The sequence below is a fragment of the Pongo abelii genome, chromosome 2, assembly GCF_028885655.2.
Source record: "Pongo abelii isolate AG06213 chromosome 2, NHGRI_mPonAbe1-v2.0_pri, whole genome shotgun sequence".
Taxonomy (NCBI): Eukaryota; Metazoa; Chordata; class Mammalia; order Primates; family Hominidae; genus Pongo; species Pongo abelii.
Genome location: NC_085928.1, coordinates 149,090,431 through 149,108,446, shown reverse-complemented (window position 1 = coordinate 149,108,446; position 18,016 = coordinate 149,090,431). Strand labels below are relative to the sequence as shown.

The 18,016-nt window shown below is 40.7% G+C and overlaps 1 protein-coding gene across 5 annotated transcripts in view; it reads left to right on the top strand.

Annotated features, from left to right (window-relative positions):
- NMNAT3 (nicotinamide nucleotide adenylyltransferase 3) overlaps positions 1 to 18,016 on the top strand; it is a 114,344-nt gene that overhangs the window by 72,608 nt on the left and 23,720 nt on the right. The gene's annotated exons all lie outside the window — the stretch shown is intronic.

Sequence of the window (18,016 nt, the reverse complement as noted above, 5' to 3'; positions counted from 1 at the left end):
TAGAGAAATTCTGGCAATTGGCTTTTGAGATTTTTGTGAGAATATAAACCCTGTAAACAGCACAGAGCCTGGCACATTCTGGGCACTTAAGAGAAAAGGAGAGGAAGATGAGGGTGAAGATGATGATGGTACTTTAGAGCTGAAAAGCATCTTTGAGTTCAGCCCAGAACTCCCCTGCTCCCAGCATAGAGTTGATCACCTCAAAAGTGGTTTTGGCCCCACTGTGGACATTGTGGAGTGGGTTTATACTCTCACAGATTAATTCTGTTTGAGGGAGCCCAACTTAAAAAAAAAAATCTGTGCCTGTCCATATATGTAGGATATACATATCTTCGAATGTATTTGTATATTGAAAGAGTTAACAATGGGTGCATTCACAAACCAATAATTTCTAATATCAAGATGTCTAAGGAATGAATAAGGATGAGGAGGAAGGATTGATGATCACCTGGTAGCACCCTTTGTGCCACCCTCAGACTCATCGCTGATCTGCCTCCAGTGGGTCTTGCTATCTGTGGATGTGCTTGAAAAATTTTGCAGCAATTCGAACCTGAGATATTTTTTCTTGAGACGAACTAAGAACTTGAACACACCTGATAAGTTATGAGATAAGGATCAGGAGAGCTGGCATCGCCCCACCCAGTGCCCTGCATACTGCAGCTCCTCATTGCATACTTACTGGCATGAATTAATGAGGATTTTGCTGAGAGTGGTTGTTGCTCTGCCACCACATTTTGCACCACATTGCTTTGCACTTGTTGGTTTTTTGTGTCTTTTTTTTCCTCCCTTAGATTTCAGTGAACTTGCATTTCCTCTGGGACTAGGCTTAAAAATCAGCACATGAGATAAATTGCATATCACCAACAATATCCTTGAACATCCCTTAAATTACCTCATGCAAGATGATATATATATATATACAACTGATGTACACACACTGCATCTGTGTGTAGACAATGTGCAGACAGTGTGTTAAAAATGTAGAGTGTTGGTTAAGATCATGGGCCCTGGAACCAGACTACCCAGGTTTAGATCTTAGTCTTACAATTAATTAGCTTTGTAAGCTTAGGCTAATTATTCAACTTCTTCATGCCACAGTTTGTTCATTAGGAAAATGAGAATGACAGTCACACTCCTTTCATACAGGAGTTAAAAGGATTAAAGAGAGTATATGTAAAGCCTTTGGCACAATTCCTGAGACTCATATATGCCACTCTTTATTATTATTGTACATTTATACATGTGCAATATATACAGTAATGCATACATAAAATGTAACTTTAAAATAGCTAAGTTACATAAACTTTGAGCATATAGTTGAGTAAATTAAACACTTGCCTGCTGTAATCCCCTCCCACCAACTTGAACGTTCCTCAAAGCAGCCATAAAACTTAATTTTGTGCTGATTTTAAAGCCCCTCTAGTTGCTACGTGGCTCCACCAGGGGCTGCTCCCTTACAACTAGCTGAAGCCCAGTGTCCACATTTATGAAGGCAGAAATGAACCTTCCAATGAGTTTAGCTGACATGCAGCCCTATGTGACATCTTTGCCTCCTGTCATAGAGGTAATTGAGGGATCCCTGCCTTGGATCAGAAGTCTTATTTAAACTAGACCTTAGACCTCAGGATTCTGCTATGATACCATGTCTGGCTCCACTTGATGGCTATTGGGATGCCATAGTAACTAGGGGAACATATGTGCAATTATATCTAGTGACCAACCTTTGAATACAACCTAGAATAATGAAACTATGCTTTCTATCTCCTCTTCTTTCTTCATCCGGATGTGGAAAGGACAGTGGCGACAGTGGGTGCAGTGGTGGAGGCTGCTTTAACAGCAGTGGTGGTGATGTTTGCACTAGTGGCAGTGGTGGCATTACAGATCATGGCAGTAATGATGGCAGCAGCACTGGTTAGTTGGAGTGTGGTGGTAATGGTGTTAGTGGTTATTGGCATAGCAATGGGGCATATTAGTGGCAGTGGTGGTGATGTTTGCACTAGTGGCAGTGGTGGCATTACAGATCATGGCAGTAATGATGGCAGCAGCATTGGTTAGTTGGAGTGTGGTGGTAATGGTGTTAGTGGTTATTGGCATAGCAATGGGGCATATTAGTGGCAGTGGTGGTAATATGGTGTTGGTCATAGTGACCGTGATGGCAGTTGTCTGCTGGGCATGGTAGGATGGTAGTGGTGCTATTAATGTGATAGTGGTAGTGGGAATCATTGTGTTGGTTGATGCTGATCATGATTTGATGATGGTGGCACTGTTGGTGATGGTGAAGTAGATTGTGATTTCCGTAATTTACGTCAGCGTTTTAACCTGAATTTCAGAAGTAGGAAGTTGAGATTGGAAGTGTATATCTCATATACACCCCAAATTGTAAAATATCTTCCTAAGTCTGGGTAACATGGGCAAAGCATCCAAATGAAAGCAACCAATTCCCCTGATATAATTTGCTGATAGAGCTGACTATTTCACAAAGTGTGGTCCTGTGAACACTCATCCAGCAGAGAGATCCATAAAAACTAAACAAGGCGTGGGAAGCCCAGGGACTTTTGTCCCCTTCTTGGAGAATTACTGTTCACATTAAGGGCTCTCAAAGGATCTGCAATCTGCAGTAAAAGTCTGTTTCACTTTGTCTGCCCTTGTGTTTCCCAAACATATTTGATCACTTAACCCTTTTTCTTTGGGGAAGGTAGATGCCTATCAATCATTAGGTAGAACAGTTAGAGACACAATATAAACAACACTTGAAATAAAAAGAAAAAACTTAAAAAAAGTTTCCCCACAGGGACTAATTTTCAGGTGCTTAGTGAGAATGGGCAACTTTAGGTTATTTTAAATGTCTTGTATTGCAAAGTGGAAAAGATCATCTTAAATTTACATAATCAGAATTGTGTACAAGGAATTTATTAGACGTGTAAATTAAGAGTATTATTAGAAACAAACCTCAAAAATAAAATTGCATTAACTACATAAAACATTTACAATCTAAGAAACCCATATCTTTTATTCTATACTTATAAAATTAGTAATTTGATCATTATAGAAAAGTAGCCCTTGTTTACGTTGGAGCCCAGTGCTAGGTTAATAAAATAACTTTGGATGACTGAAAGGAAGTGGTCTCTCTATAGCCAATGCCAATCTGTGGTTCTCCACTAGTACATAAGAATTGCCTGGGATGCTTGTGAATAATTAAAGTGCCTAAACCTCACTGCCAGTAAACAGATTTGGTTACAATCTGGAATTTGCATTTTTGTCAATGACATCAATGCAGACTTCACTTTGAAAAATACCAGAAGGAACTGACATTAATATATTGTCTTCTATCCTGCTCATTCTACCCAATGTCAATTTTAGGAAAAAATCTTGTTTCAAGCTTCCTGTTCCTGTAGCAGTTTCAGGAGCAGCCCAGGCAAGGGAGGTTGACTGGTGGGCCAAGCAGGTCTCGTCCCTAGTACAATGCTGTTAACCTCAAGGGCAGAGTCCACAACTCCACCAGATGTGCTTAAAGAATTAAGAAAATGGCTTCCTGATTTCTACAGTGATTCCTTCCCATTTAGTGAGTAATCATTAGTCTTAACATGAATAATGCAAAAAAGGCAGCTAAGCAGTTTAAATTTTATCCATAAAATTAAGCCCTGTGTTTCACCACAGCATTTAACTCCATGACCTATTTGATTGAATCCCCTGCATATCTTGGACAGTTTCCTTGAGTGTAAATTACCATGAAGGTAAATTGAAAACGTATCAAGAAATAGGCAAGGATATTAATGCAGAATCAAGGCATCATTGAGCTTCAGTTGTTATGAAGATTTTTTAAAGTATCTTTCCAATACAGTTGAAGTGAAAAGAATTGATTTGATTAACAAGGCTTTACCTTTCTTAGGTTACCATCTGCCTTCAACATTGTAGGTGATTCAGTTTCAATGTCCCATCCTCCAGAAAATGTGTTCCAACCTGTTCAGAGCTTCTTTCGGGCTCCTGACGCTTCCCTCATGTGTTTCTGCCCAGCAGTGACTACCCATGTAGCGACTGTCCATCTCCCTTGGGACTTTCTCCCCCACCGCCAACCCCATCCTGTGAGGGCAGGGCTCCCATCATATTTCTTTCTGAATCCACATTGCTGGTACACTCTCTGGCTTGAAGTGCATGCGAAACTGTCTGCTAAAGAATCAGTGTGTTCCCCTCTTGCCTTAAAAGCAGGAAAGGAAATGCTATTTGTAGTGAAAACAAGGAGGCAGGTAGGGGAAAATTCAGATTCTACTGATATTTCTAGTGTGCTCTCCAACCATGTATCTGTCCCGAACTATCCCTATATTAGTCATTTGAGTCTTATGCCATGCCTCCGAAGTGTGTGGTATTATTTATTCTTATTGCACAAGTGAAGGGAATAGGGTATAGAGAGGTTAAGTAATTTGCCCCAGGTCACACAGCTCATAAGTAGCAGAGGCTCACACTTAGATCTGTCTCTGCACGCTGGACCTCAAATTTCTCTTACTGCAAAGCCCGGCTTGAAAGGACAGTTGAAGTAACAGATTGTCCAGGCTCAGTTATTTGTTAATAGAGGACAGAGCTGCTTTGCCTAGATTCCACACATGGAGGATGTCCAGTGCAGTGTTGAGCAGTTTGCCTTCAGCAGGAGCAGACTTTATGCCCAGCCAGAACTGCCTGATTACAACCTGTCCTTACTGCCTGCTCCCTGGCTGCCTTTCTTCCTATGTGAGGTTCCTGCCAGGTCTGAGGACCCCAAAGAGAAGGCAATGAGTTTTTGAGGGGCCATGAGACCCTAGCATTTGGGAGTTCTGGTGAGTGCTTTTTAAAACCCACCTACTGCGAAAAGATTCTGGTCAGTGGGCAGAGAGACGCAGCTGGGTGTTAAATGATGGGAGACAGAGGCATGCAAAAAAGGAGATTCTAATACTCCAAAAGCAGGCAGGACCCCAGCGGAGCACCCCCTCCTCTGGAAGCTATGTAAGGGCTCAGACACACAGAAGGTGCTGCCAGCCAACCGGTGCCACATGTCTGAGACTCAGAGAGATGATTGCAGAGAAAGGAACAGGAGAAAGAAGAAACGAAAACATCCTTTCTGCCAGGTGTGGTGGCAGGCATCAATTTCAAAGGCCTCTGTGTGACTGGATTGAAGAAGCCAGGAGCGAGGAGAATAGATCCAGGTGGCAGGCCTGTAATCCCAGCATTTTGGGAAGCCAAGGCGGGTGGATCACCTGAGGTCAGGAGTTCGAGACCAGCCTGACCAACATGGTGAAATGCTGTCTCTCCTGAGAAATACAAAAAAATTAGCCGGCGTGGTGATGGGTGCCTGTAATCCCAGCTACTCGGAAGGCTGAGGCAGGAGAATCCCTTGAACCCAGGAGGCAGAGGTTGCAGTGAGCCAAGATTGCGCCATTGCACTCTAGCCAGGGCTACAAGAGTAAAACTCCGTCTCAAAAAAAAAAAAAAATCCTTTCTATCCAGGACCAAAGGGAAGTTTAAACCCTATGAAATATTGCTGCTTTGTTGTTTACTTTGCCAAATTCTTAAGAAGTTGCACACAAAGAAAGCAGGACATTTGGAAATAAAGAAAGAGAAACCTCATACTGACAAGCTCAGGCACTGAAAGATTCCGAAGACCAAAGTGGGCTTTATAGTGTGCAGGAAGAGTTTGCTGATTGAAAGGAAGGCTCTTCACACACAAAGAAGTAAGAGAAATTGAAGGCAGACAGAACAACACATATTCCAAGGGCACTGAGGAGAGCGGGCGGATGATCACACTTCCAGTAATGGCCACCGTGGTCCCAGCTGGCTGACTGTGCTGCCAGAGGGCCAGGCTCCATTTTGGAGTAATGGGAAGACCTGGATCTATTCTTCTCCCTGCTCTTGGCTTCCTCAATCCAGTCACACAGAGGCCTTTGAAATTGATGGGCACTTCTGGCCAGCAGGACACAGGGTGGAGCAGTAAATAGGTGGTCTCAAATTTATTTGGATCACACAGGTGAAGAGCTCTCTGGAGAAACAAAAAAAGATGCAAAACATTAAATAAGCTTGAAGACTGATAAGGAAAATAAAGACAATGGTGCTAAAATGGCCTCAAAGTCTCAGTAGCCACAGCCAGATCATATTCTCCAAGCTTCACTTAGAAGCGAGGTTTAATCACAATAGTATGTTTGTAAAAGCATGCATAACCATTTAGTTGAGATTCTGGTCTTTTTTATGTTTTTTCTTAACATGCTATATTACCCCCAGCTTCTTCGTTACTTGATTCTTAACACCACTTGTGACAGTTGCTCCTGATCTCTTAGATTTTTGTCTTTCAAGGCCTTTGTTTCCCAGGGTGCACTTCAGCCAACACAACCAAGGGAAGAAGAAAATGGGCAAAAGTGTGCATGAGGTGGTAAGGGCCAGACTGTGCTTGTGCCCACAGAAACACCAAGCTTCTCCCAGCAAAAGCCCCAGAACTGAAGTCTGCAAAAGGAAAGAGGCAAATTAGTAATCAGTCTGTGCTACAGAGAAGCCACGTCTCAGCATTACCTAATGCTTTTCTCAATTGTTTTGACACATGTAGTTTTGTTTTAAATATGTATGGTAATTTTTAATAAAATGCTGATAAGTGTGCCAAGCCGTTCTCTGTGGAAATAATGAAGTCTTTACAGTTTGGAATGCTATTAAGTCTTTGCTTCATGGTTTGTGAGGCTGCTAGCATTTTAAGCAGCAATAACATTTTATTGAGGCCCAGTCTTGCTGAGGGGGATGGTCAGCTCTAGAAGGGGCAGTTTTTCCATCACACCTTAGAGTGACCTGGTTTGGGGCTACACATAGATGGAGGTGGAGCTATTTAGTGGTACCCTTCTTAGCCCTGCCTGGCTTAGCTACTACCTCTCCAAAATTCACTGTCCATCATCAGTACAGTGCAGCAGAAAAAAAAAATATGGGCAAACCTGGGTTTGAATCTCAAGCCTACCATTTTCAGGTACTATAACCATGGGAAAAATCACATAACCTTTTTGAATCTCCATTCCTGTTCCAGTTATCAGTATATAACAAACCACCCCAAACTTACTGGTGTAAATTGACCATTCTGTTATGCTCATAGATTCAGTGGGTCAGGAATTTCACCAGAGCACAATTGGGTGGCTTGTCCCTGCTCCATGATACCTGGGGACTCAGCTGAGAAGTCTTGAAGACTGTGACCGAGTGTAGTCCCTGCAGTCATCCAGGGACTCTTCATTCATGTGTCTGGCAGTTGGTGCTGGGTGTTGGACATTGAACACAGCACAGGCATGTGGCCACTCTGTGGGGTCTTTCTGAGTAGGCTAGTTTGGGCGTTTTTTAGAACCCATTCATGGCAGCTGGGTTCTAAAACCTAGTGCCCCAAGACCATAAGACGTAAGTGCATGGCATTTTTATGACCTAACCTCAGAAGTCACAAAGTATCACTTCTGCCATTGAGTAAAGCAGTCACAAATACCTACCCCAGCCCCCTAGGAGGAACACAGACTTCACCTCTCAATGGAAGAGTGGCCAGGTTCTAGAAGAGCATGTAAACCAGGAGATAAGATGATCCTGTGGCCATGTTTTGAAAAGACCATCTGTCACAATTCTCTCCTCTTAGTGAGCCTACCAGGCCAGAGAATGAAGGGAGTGATGATTGCCAAGCACAAGCTAAGTGCCATGAGCTGTTCATCTGTTATCTAATTCTAATTATTTAAGTCTTAAAATAGTATCCACACACTTTTTTGTTTGTTTTCAGATAAGACATTATATTGGTCAGCTTCAGCTACATAAAAACTACAAATTATCAATGGCATACAAGAATAAGCAGTTTATTTCTTGATCACAGATCTTGAGTCAGCTGAGACAGATGTGTTCCTCCTCTCCTATTCTGAGGTTTAGGAGAGTTAGGAGAGGAAGTGGCTGCCTTATGTAGTCTTCTCATGTAGATGGCACAGGCAGAGGATTGCAAGCCCCACCAAGCAAGCAAGATTTAAGTTTCTGTTTATGTCCCATCTGCTACTATCCCATTGGTCAAAGCAAGTCTCATAGCCAGTTCCAAAGTCAAGAGGCAGGGAAATACATTCTGGCCTTTGTGAGGCTGTGGCAGAGATGTGGGTGTATAATACTATAATGGCAGAGTGAGGAATTGGGAGCAATAATTCAATCTACCATAGCCATTTTCTAGCACAAAGAAAATTGAATAAGGATATTGTGGCATTACAGCTGGTGTTTAACAATATAATCTTAGGTGCAAAATACCCATATAAAGTAGTAGGTTATCAAATTGCTAATAAAAGAATAATTCAACAAGACCAGGTAGCATTTATCCTAGGTATTCAAGGACAATATACCATAAAGATATCTATTAATATACCACATTACTAAGACAATATATTTTTATGAAACTTAAATCATCATCTCAATACATACTTAAGTCATTCAATAAAATCCAACACCTACTTGGGGATTTTTTTTATGCTCTTAGTAAATTAGAACTGTAAGGATCCTTCCTTAGCATGATGCATAATGGCATAACACTTCAAAAGCATCCCCACAGAAGCAAGGAAATAGAAAAGAATGCCTACTCACCACCATTATTTTCCAATGGTATCAGTCAAAAATAAGAAATATAGTTATAGAAAGGAGATTCAGTTTTCATTACTTGCAGGTGGTGTTACTGTGTCCTTAGAAAGTCCAGGAGAAGCACTTGAAAAACTATTAGAACTAATAAGTTCAGTAAGGTAGCCCAGACTCAAAATAAACCAAACAAAGTAAGGGATTTCCTATATAATGATTGTAATGCAATGTAATGAAAAAATATATATATACACATGACAAAAATATAGTGGAAAAAAGATCCCATTCACAAGATGAACAGCCAAGGACATTTGTTACTAGGACTAACCTGAACCATATACATGAAGGGCACCAAGGGCAGCAGGCAGCAGCTCGGCCTGCTCTGAGGCTGGACTAAATGGAAACATGACCAGCTCCTCACGAAAACAGCCATTTGTTGATTGGCTTTCCGGTGAAAATGCCAATGGATGGATATTTTTCTTTATTTGTTAACTTGAGAAAAGTATCCAGAGGTTCTCCCAGAAGACTAACCAGGTGCTCAGAAAGCTTTCAGAGATATCAAAAGGTAATTGTTTTTGAAAGTGATTAAATGAGTGTGATACTGACTCCAGACAGCATAATGGAACAAGACTCTATATAAAAAGATAATATAAGGTAAAAACAAAAAATAAGTGGGAGTCGGGGGGAGGTTATTTAGTAAAAGAAAACAATATAGTCACTTAAGTATTTGGAGGGGAAAAAAAGCAGTTTGATTTCCTACCGCATATATTTCACTCAGTAAAATACTAAACATAAAACCTAAATGTGGAGAATTCCCTGTCAATGGCTGTTTCCTTTGACCTGCACCTACCTCCTGGAACTACACAGGCAGTATATTTCCAGGGGTAGAGAAAAAAATTATGGTAGGCCTAAATGTTGCCTTTATGCTTTTGCTGTGAGCAAAGTAATTAAACAGAACCTACCCAGGCTCTGACAGGGCCACCCAGCAGCCCATAAGGGACAGATAGACCTTTCTGGAAAAGGCTGACTCGTCAGAGAAAAACCATAGGTCATATGAAAAGGGACTGCAGTTCCAAAGTAGGGACCAGGCGGCAGATTCAGGGTAAGTGGCTCTCCATTTAAGAATATAAAATTTTTAAATTTCTGGTTCTCCATGAGACTCAACAGAAAAATGTGATAATAGCAAAAGAACAGCCTGTCATGAAAAAGGTGCAGTCTGTGGACAGTGAAATGCTTTGGGAATGAAAACCCCATTGCCCGATTAGTGCTCAGGGAGGGCAGCAGGAAGGCTATTTCTGGCACTAAATAGAAAATTAGAACACCAGTCCCAGGAATTCTTCCAGAACTCAAGAAAAAGATAAGGGGATGATAATTATGAGATGAGACATACAGAATTGATGCAAGACAATAGAGCAGAGGTGTAATAACAACCCAGAAAATGACAGAATAAATGATCCCTGAGATGAAGACCTGAGGCTTTACTTCACAGGGAGTGGGGAAACTTAGTCATTCTAAGACCTGGGCCTAATTCCTACCAGCCAGACACGAGCTGAGTGAAAGGGAAATCGTGATTTGGAAGAGAGTCCTCTCTATATGATTGCCAAAAAGACCCAACAGGCAAATATTTAATATATAGTCAACCCTCCATATTCATGGGTTCTGCATCCCCAGATTCAACCAACCACAGATAAAAGAAAATTAGGGGAAAAAATACTGTCATTATTCTCTAAACAACACAGTATAACAACTATTTACATAGCATTTACATTGTATTAGATATTATAAGTAATCTAGAGATGAAGTATACAGAAGGATGTGTGTAGGTTATATGCAAATATTACACCATTTCATATAAAGGAATTAAGCATCTGTGAATTTTGGTATCCATGGGAGGTCCTAGAACCAATCCCCCATGGATACCAAGGGATGACTATATTTATTAACATAGTTCATATGTGTCAATAGATAGATGATCAATGAATGTGAGCAGGCAGTTCATAAAAGAGAAATAGAAATGTCTAATAAGAAATTTAAAATCACATCAGTAATTTTAAATGCAAATTGTAAACCACAAAATATTCCTACAGATTGGCAAAAGTGTTTTTAAATGAACAGTCCCAGTATGGCCTGATGCAATGAGATGGCATCTTTCATACCTGCTGGTGACTTTCTCTTCTTGTTCAGAATTTCTGAAAAGCAGTTTAGCAAGATATAGCAAAACGCCCCCAAAATTTTCAAGTCAATAATTTTCTTTCCAATAATTTATCTTTAAAAACTATCCAAGACTTGGAACCAAGATCTACAAAGATAGTCATATTTGGATTCTAATGCAAATTTTTTTATATTTTTTTAATCTATATCATTATGCAGCTATTAAAAGTGATGTTTTCAAGAGTTCTAATGACCAAGAAAAACACTTATGATATAATCTAAATAAAGAAGAATTAAAAGTGAATTTACATGATTTGAAGAAAAGTATACAAAAAAATACAAAATGAACTATAATATAAACCATATTAACATCTTAGATATGTTTTATTAACTTTTTATCCTTCACACTTTTCAGTAGATTATATTTCTACAGCATGTATTCATGTTTAAGCTTATTTTATATATCATATTTATAAATTTGTTAGATAATAAAAGTTGTTACTCTAAGGCTTATAGTGTTATTTGTTCCATCCTCATTTCTGATTCCTGGTTCCCAGAGCAATCACTTATGACTCTTTCAGATGTTTTCTCTGGTACTTGACTCCCCATTTCTAAATAACAAGCTTATGGTGTTATATCTTATTTTTTCAGATTTAGATAATATATCTTGGCTTCCTTCAGGAAAAATAAAGATTTCACTCTCTCACACCTCCACCCTCCCATTCACACCTCACCTCCACCACATGCTCCCAAATTGATTAGCTCATAATTTGGGTTTGATTCATATTATTTTTCACATTTATGTCTATGTAAATAGTGTCAACAAACCATGCAGTGCACTATGATTCCACTGCCTCCCATATAAACTCTGGGTTTTTTCCCAGAGTTAGTAATTGTTCATGTATTTGTTGCCTTAGTTCCTTATGCCTATCATTAATTCAGTCCCAATTTTACCAAAAGATCTCTAAAACTCTTCTTAGTACAGACAAATTCATCAGATGATCTGTCTGTTCCATTTTGTGTCTGCCCATATCCCTCCTGAAGCCCTCCAGGTCCTAGCTGGACATCCAGCTCTCTGTACCCACTATACTGTCATCCTTGGATTGCCTTTCACTGTCTCCCTGGGGATTCTCTGTGCCTGTTTCCTGATTCAAAACCCTTGTTTCTTGGATCCCATGCCTTCTGCTTTTGGGTTTACTCTCTTATTTGGGTGGTGGAGTGCGTCTTCTGGCATCTTTGTGAGAAAGGGTATAGAGGAGGTAAATTTTCTGAGACCTAGCATGTATGAACACAACTTCATGCCATACTTCAGAGGGCAGTAAACTACAGCCCACAGGCCAAATCTGACCCATAGCCTATTTTCATTCATGTTGTGAGCTGTGGGATGGTTTGCTTACATTTTTTAAATGGCTTTTAAAATTATGCAACAAAACTTGTATGTGGCCCATAACAACTGTATGTGGCCTGCAAAGCCTAAACTATTTACTCTCTATCCCATAATGGAAAACGCCTGCTGACACCTGTTCTAATTGACTGGTAGTTTGGCCAAGTGTAGAATTAAGGTTGGAAATAATTTTCCTTTAACATTTTGAAGACTTCACTCCACTGTCTTCTGGATTCAAGACTTGCTATTGAGAAATCCAATGCTATCCTGCTTTCCAGTTCTGTATGTTAAACCTCTGGTTTTCTCTTTTGAAACTTTCAGGACCTTCTCTTTAAACCTACTCGTCTAAAATCTTATAACGTTTTGCCATTGTGTGAATCTTCTTTTATACCAAATGTTGATTCTCAGAGGACCATTGATTCTGAAAATGTATGTCCTTCTAGTCTGGGAAAATAGAATGTCTTATTTATTTGATAATTTCTTCTGTTTTCCTGTTCTCTTTCAGAAATTTCTATTAGTTCAGTGTGTACCTCCTATATTAAACCTCTAGTCTTTTCTTCTTTGTATTATACAATTTCTGCATACAATTCCTGCAAATCCTGCATACAATTTCTGCATTGCCTTTGTATCCTCCACGTTCCTTTGCTCCTGGTGGCTGTTTTAGTCTCTGTCTTTCATGGTAAGCACCTTTCCAAAATTTGTCTCTTCCTAGACTGTCCACTCATGTTTGCAGATCAGGCCCTAAATGCAGGCTAGAAGCTCTGGATGTGAATGTAAAGCTGGTAGACCTCATGGTTATATGGTCAGGCCCTAGGTTCAAGACACCCAAATGTGTGTAGGTGTTGGTGTCTTTTCCTAGGTAGGTCTGTTCCCCAGAGAGACATTCTGGGAAACATACTTAATCCTTCTGTCTTAAAGATGTTACTTCCCCTCCCTCAGCTGTGCCTATATTTGAGAATAAAGGTTCTCTCTGGTCCAACCCAGGCAGAAAGCAGATATCCGCCCTTCTGCCACAACGGGAGGATAATGTAGGTGATTGGAGGCTGGGGTGGATCTAAGGACCCTTCATACAAACTCTCAACTGGCCCTCCTGTTTTCAGGCCCTCTGGCACCCCCACCTAGAGAGGTTCTTGGCTCCTCCAATTCCTGAGCCACTCTGGGCCTCTGCTACTGCACAGCTTGCCTCTTACTGCCTTCCCTGCATGCAGAAGACTCTGCTTGGTTTGTTATCAATTTTTATCAGCTCTCCAGTGTCCAAAATGTTTTGCATTTTCCCAACTATTGTCTCCTTTTGCACTCTCTTTACCCTTGTGATTTCATACTTCATTTATTCCTTTATTATCATTTTCTTAGTTTTCAGAGAGGGTAGAGATAAACAAGGAATTCTGTCTGTAAGGATGGTATATCTTCATTCTAACTAATGTGCTCGTCGTGTTACCCAGAATGAAAAGACAAGTTCATGTCCTTAAGGAGCGCTCAGTGTCATGGGAAAGGCACAGGCAGATGAATCATTTTCATACAGGTGCTGTAATGGAGATGTGTCTGAGCAGCAGAGGGTCACAGGAGAAGTAGCTGCATCTAGTGGGGGAGGGGCTGGGAGGGTCACTGGGATTGTGGCCAAGAGCAGTGGGGAAGGGAAAAGGCTTGGACTTATGACCATTTGGAGGGCAAGAAGGAGTTTTAGATCAAATTGTTATTTTTATTGACTCTTCTCTCCTGGGTGCTATAAAAAAGCATTGATTTCTCAATGCAGGGCCTGCCCTATCAAGATGAGCTAAACCATCACAGGTGACACCTGGGTATCCAACATGCCCAGCAGAGCTGACTGTAGAGAGCCCTGTCCTTCCACCATTTTCTTCTATAAAACAGAAATTAATGTGAAGGCTAAATGTATGTAAATTGCTCAAGAAAGTCAGCACCCAGCAGGAGTTAGTCCTCCCAACCCCCATTTCTTTTAAACAGGAAGAGAAAAAGAAAGAGCATGTATGTCCCATGTATAACATGAGCTCAGATGTGCAGAAAGATAACTTACTTTGCTTTCTATAACATTCAACTTGATCTTAAGCCACCATTTCCATGAACTGTGAAAAAATTTGCCACTTCAAGGGGTTCCTGAAGTGGTAAACTTTTTAATTTTTAGCTTAGTCTTTTACAGGTTAGTTATTAATCAAGTACATTTTTTCCTGCCTACCTCCCCAAGAGTGCATTAAGCATCCTGGATGGCTTAGCATCCTGGCTTCCAAAACAGGGCAGCTGCCCTCACTACTTTTTAGCCGAGGGATCTGTCCTTAATCTTAGGCACTGGCATCCATCCACTCTAGCTCTACTATTGAAGCCTCCTCAGCTTCTCTTGTCTCAGGCGTTATATCCCTGCTGTCTGGACCTGTGCCTTGGCTCCCCCAGTACTGTCAATGCCATAGTCCCTGGCTTTGGACTGTACTCCCTATACCCTGTATCTACCCGCTAGTAGCCCAGGCACCTGCTGACTGCTAATTCTCAGCCTCCTTCACTATTCCTCTCAAGGAGACTTAGAATTGCTGTGGATCTGTGCCATGCCCTGCCAAAGCTGAAGGAGGGTGTTCTGAAGCTCTCTCTGCTATACACGCCACATGCCATTTCTATTCTGTCAGTGCCGTTGTGTATTGGCACAGGGCAATGCAAGGTGGTCTTCCAGAATTCCAGGTGGGAAGCAAAATATAAACTCCACTGCTCTACCATTGCCAGATTTAACTGGGCGTCTTAACTATGCCCTGCCAAACCCCAACACAAATTAGGTTTATCTCTGCAGGGTATGAGAGTATAGGGAGCACACCCAATGCCTGTCTAAACTGTCACCACAGACATTGTCTATGAGGCTCTTCTCTGCCCTTCTGCCCATTCTTCCACCTCACCTCATCCTCAGGCCAAAAAGGGCCTTTTGTTTTCATTTTCACATTCTTTTCTTTTTACTGCTCTGTGGGCTTTAGTGAAACTGTGCACTCTGATTCCCCGGGTTTTCTGGTTCTTGATTATTTTAAGAGTAACTTTTGGAACTTAAATAAACCTTTTCTCTCTCAATATAGCCTGGCTCTTTTAAATGAAAGCTTTAACCTTCACAAGCATTACCTCTGAAATGAGTTTCAAGAGCCAGTTGTGGGAGTCAAAAACTGAATATGACCTCCTTGCTCTCAGCTGGGTTCTGCAATCCCCTTGAAGGAGGGGGTACCTCAGCCCTCAGGAAGGAGGGCCTGGGCCTGCCAGGATTACCATGGATGGAAAATGCTTCCAGTTTCCAGCAGGGCAGGCTACACTCTTAGGATCAACTTTTCCATTAAAACAACAAAAAGTGGTGGGTAGCACGTTTTCCACACTTCACCTTTTTTAAACTTTTATTTTGGGTTCGAGGGTACCTGTGAAGGTTTGTTATGTAGATAAACTCATGTCTCAGGGGGTTTATTGCACAGATTATTTCATCACCCAGGTATTAAGCTTAGTGCCCATTAGTTATTTTCTCTGCTTCTCTCACTCTCCACCCTCCACCCTCAAATAGACCCCAGTGTGTGTTGGTCCCTTCTTTGTGATCATGAGTTCTCATCATTAGCTTCCACTTAGAAGTGAGAACATGCAGTATTGGTTTTCTGTTCTGCTTCTCTTTAGCAAACTTCACTATTAAAGCTAAAAAGCTGAGAGATAAACACCTGTAACCAGAGAGGTTAGCAGGCTATGGGAGCACCAGAGCCACTGGTACCCTGTTGAGCACTTGCCAGAACTGCTCACTTAAGCTTTGAGTCAGCAGCCATGCAAGTCGGGAAGAACAGAATTCAGAGGCTGGATCCCTTCCAAGCTGAGAGGCCTCAGAGTTGACTTCCCCTACATTAAGCTGAACCCACAAGGAGCTATACCCTCAGGGGTAAGGTAAACTAGATCTTAATTCACCTTTTGCCCCTAATCCTAGAGAACTTCTGAGAAGCTTTAGTGCCTTAGTGCTGAGACAAGCAAAAGAGGAAAAGGAGGAAAAGTGAAAGAATAAAATATCCCTAGGAAGAAGCAGCCACACGAGTCCTTGCTCAGATTTGAAACTCCCATCCTGGATTAGCCAAAAAAACTCAAGCCAGGAATTTGATTTCAGGTTATTCATGAGTTTTAATAATTCTAGGTGCCTGGCAAAAGCAAATATGAAGTGTCTCTGGAATATCTATCTTAGATCTGGAGGATCTTTCACAAATAACTGCTCAGGAGCATTCACCAGAAAACATTCAAAAATAACTAGGCACAAAAGAAAACAATATGACTAAGAACTATCAGAAAAAACAGACAACAGAAATAACCTGTACAGACTTTGACATTGGCATTGTATGATACAGATTTTAAAAGTAGTATTTATATCTAAAGAAAAAAGAAACTATAGAAACTCATCAGATTTGATGAAAAACTCATCAGCATTTCTAGAAATGATGACCAAAATAAACAAAATTAAAAGTTCATTGAAAGCCCATTAAATGTGTGCACACCAAAAACAGGATCCCAAAATACATGGAGCAGAAACTGATAGAGCTGAAAGGCAAAATAGACAAATTTGCAATTACAGGTAGAGACTTCAACACCCCACAATTGCCAATTACTACTGCTAGACAGAACTACTGGACAGAAAATCAGCAAGGATATACAAATAAAGACACCCAACAACAGCATCAAACTGATGTGTAATAGAACTCTCCATCGTCCAACAACAGCAGAATATATATTTTTTTCAAGCACCTAGGGAATATTCACTAAGATAGGTCATATTCTGAGCTATAAAACAATCCTGAAAACGTATGAAACAAAAGTTGAAAGTACTAAAAAGAAAAACGGAAAATCCACAATCATAGTGAGAGATTTTAACAAGCCTCTGTTTATAACTAATAAAAGAGGCAGACAAAAAAAATCAGAACATAGATTTAAGCAAAACAATTAGTAATCTTGACTGAATGGACAGAATATTACATTTGACAACCATAGAATATGCATTCTTTTTAAGCACACGTAGGACATTTACCAAAACTCACCATATACTAGGACATCAAATATCAACACATTTCACAAGATTGAATCAATATAGATTATATTCTCTGACTGCAGTGCAACTAAGCTAGAAATCAATAACAAAAGATAACCAAAAATCACAATATGTTTGGTAATTAAGAAAAATACTTCTAAATAAGTCATGGATCAAAACAGACATCATAATGGAAATTAGAAAATGCTTTGAACTGAATGATCATGAAAACACTACATATCAAAATTTGTGGGATTGCTTAGAGGGCAATTTTAGAGCCTGAACCGTATATAGTAGGAAATAAGGATGTGAGGGTGATCTGGCTGAGACATCTGTCACCCCATTGATCGCCAGAGTTGATTCGGCTGATCTGGCTGCCCAGACGGGTTCCCCTTCCTCCCTCACCGCTCCATCTGCATCCCTCCCAAAGCTGCCTGCTCGGCTGAAGAGGATGACCGTCCCCGATAGAGGAGGACCAGCCTTCAGTCAAGGGTATACAAGTAGCTGCACTCCTCTGCTAGACCCTCCAAACAAGTTCTCAAGGAAAGAAGGCAGACTGCAAATTAATTAGTTAGGCATACATCACAAGAAGTTAGAAAAAGAATAGCAAAATAACACCAATAGAGTAGGATATAATTATTTAAAATAAGACCAGAAATTAGTGAAACAGAAAGCAAACCTTCAGTAGAGAAAACCAATATGCCAGAAGTTGGTTAAGAACCAACTAATGAAATGACAAGCCTCTAGCAATATTGCCCAAGGAAAAAGAAAGAAGACACAACCAACATTAGGAATGAAAATGGGCATCACTGCAGATGGTACAGATAAAAGACATTAAACAGATAAAAGAATATCATACCGTCTGGTCCGTGCGCGATCACGGCCTGGCGCGTGGC